Source organism: Littorina saxatilis, linkage group LG9 (assembly GCF_037325665.1).
Source record: "Littorina saxatilis isolate snail1 linkage group LG9, US_GU_Lsax_2.0, whole genome shotgun sequence".
NCBI lineage: Eukaryota > Metazoa > Mollusca > Gastropoda > Littorinimorpha > Littorinidae > Littorina > Littorina saxatilis.
Genome location: NC_090253.1, coordinates 4,821,064 through 4,823,893, shown reverse-complemented (window position 1 = coordinate 4,823,893; position 2,830 = coordinate 4,821,064).

Below are 2,830 nucleotides of genomic sequence, written 5' to 3'. Positions count from 1 at the left end.
TACACTCAGTCGTGTGTTTTTTGCACGTGTGGAATTTTACGTGTATGGCCGTTTTTACCCCGCCATTTAGGCAGCCATATGCCTTTTTTGGAGGAAGCATGCTGGGTATTTTTGTGTTTCTATAACCCACCGAACTCTGACATGGATTACAGGATCTTTTTCGTGCGCACTTGGTCTTGTGCTTGCGTGTACACACGGGGGTGTTCGGACACCAAGGAGAGTCTGCACACAAAGTTGACTCTGAGAAATAAATCTCTCGCCGAACGTGGGGACGAACTCACGCTGACAGCGGCCAACTGGATACAAATCCAGCGCGCTACCGACTGAGCTATATCCCCAACTAGATTCCAGTAACACCAGGACATTTTGGAATAGCAAAGGGAAGTAAGCGCTCTAGACTAAAAGTAGCTTATTTGTTCCATTCAGGCTTTTAATTATCTTTGCCAGGAGACTGGTTTGACATATTAGGATAGCTCTCGTACTGTCAATGTTTCTAAACTTACTTCCTTTTGTTTATTTGGTCTTATTAAAAGTAGAAATGTAACAATTTGTCACCAACATGACAGGAAAAGTTCATTTCCACCAGTAAAAGTGTTGAGGTTTTGGTTTTATTTTAGTCAAAAAAGTTTTAACATTCATGCTGAAAGAAACGAATAAAAAAAAATGTGAAGTGTTTAGAAAATTTTTTTTAAACCTAAAGGCTCATTCAGCTATATTCTGTATTAATCTTGCCAATGTTTTTAACATGATCAGATCCATCCAAGGCATTAGAGTTTTAATATATTATTTATTTGTTTATTTATTCATTGTTTGATCTCTTGTGCAATAGAAAGCTGTAAACTGTTTTATACTGCTGTATGACTGAAATGACTGACAGTTACAAGTTGTTACTCTAAGTTGGTTTTATTCTATGCATCTGAAATGTACTTGCCGTCAGATAAAAACTAAAACGCAAAGAACAGGTCTTGTGAGTTTTATGAAGCTGTGAAGAAAAGATTGTCTTTTTGGCTCACGTAAGTGTAGCCTATGCGATCGTAACTTTGTCTGTCTGTGCGTGCGTGCGTATGTGCGTGCGTGCGTGTGTATGTCTGTGGTAGAAACTCTAACATTTGAAGACGTCACATTACATTGACGTCACATTATGACGTAAGAGGGTTAGACGTCACGCGAAGGAAGTACTGAAAGTCTCGGTCATTATTATTTTGAGCGGGCCGAGACTAGTTGGCAGTCGTGTCCCTGTAAGTAGGCTACATGCAGACAGACAGATCTAGATCTAGTGTCTCGCTTTCTTGCACAGTTTCACCTATGCTCTTTCTGTGTGTGTGTGTGTGTGTGTGTGTGTGTGTGTATGTGTGACGGAGTGATTGAGTTTGTGTTACTGTTTGTCGATTTCTTACGTGAGCCTTGATGGCTTCGCCTCTTGTGTTTTCCTAGCTTTCATCAAAATTGTGTGACGTCATTCTGATGTAGCCTTCCATACAACACATTACAGCAGACCACAAAACAAGTTTGAGACTTATTGAGATCTTTAACAGTACTGACTCTACTGAACAACAATAAGCAAATAAAATACACATTTACTATTGAAATTTATTTATGTACGTACTTTCGGGACTGCAAGGCGCTTTGTTCGGCGCAACCCCCATTTTTGAGGTAAAATTGAGAGGAAAAAAACATCACATTAGGCGCTTCCCGCACATCAAAGAAAGAATACAGAGTGGAAATATTTGTGCTCTGTGTGTGCGGTGAGATTAAAAGCAGGTCCATTACTGACCGAGATTAACCTGTGGGGCGGTCTCTTTGATGTCTGAGATGAAACTTGGCCAGGGATTTCTATTTTAACAACACATAGGGCGCTTCCGTTCAACAAGCGGCAGGGGTCAAGATTGAGAAAAAAAAGTTATAGTCCGTAAAATAACATACTAATTTTGTACAATGACCAGTAAAATTTCTTTAAAATAGAGTGCACATTTATAATTCAAATTTTATGTTGTTATTAAAAAAACAATTGTATGTGATGGACCACGTAACTGGCAAAAACCATAATTAAGTTAGTTAGTTATAATTATAAAAGACAAGGAAAACAAACATGTGGAACACAAAAGAATAAGTAACAAACTAATCATGGTACAGAATAAAAATACCCCTCAAACTTTTTTTCTTGTTCAGAGGAAAACTCCATGTACTTTTTTCCTATTAGTATTTTGATTCACACATATAAAATGCAGAAAAATGTTGACAAGTTAACAAACGCTAACACAAGGTGATCCAGTCAATGTCACATTAACAACAACAAATTTTAAATGCATGGGAATAATCGCAACAGGAACTAAAAGCATTTTGGAACAAAATCAGCTGTACAAAGGTCATAAAGGGGTACCTGGGACTGAGGTCCCTCTGATGAGAGGACATCTCTTGGTAAAGGACAGCTTCAGTTGGACCCCTAGTTTATAAAGTTGATTTAAGTATACATGCCATGAGAGGATTCGTGTACACTACATTGGGGTATGCACGTTAACGATCCCACGATTGACAAAAGGGTCTTTCCTGGCAAAAATTGTATAGGCGTAGATAAAAATGTCCACCAAAATACCTGTGTGACCTGGAATATTAGGCCGTGAAAGGTGGATGCAGCGCCTAAAGGCAGTCGATCTACTGGCCGATGTGAATGCATGATATATTGTGTAAAAAATTCCATCTCACACGGCATTAATAGGTAACATGCGCCTTGAGTCGCCTTGTGTGGTGAGATATGTGCGCGATATAAATCCTCGTAAATAAAATAAATAAATAAATAAAATCCGCTATAGAGACACTTTCGGCTGGTCCC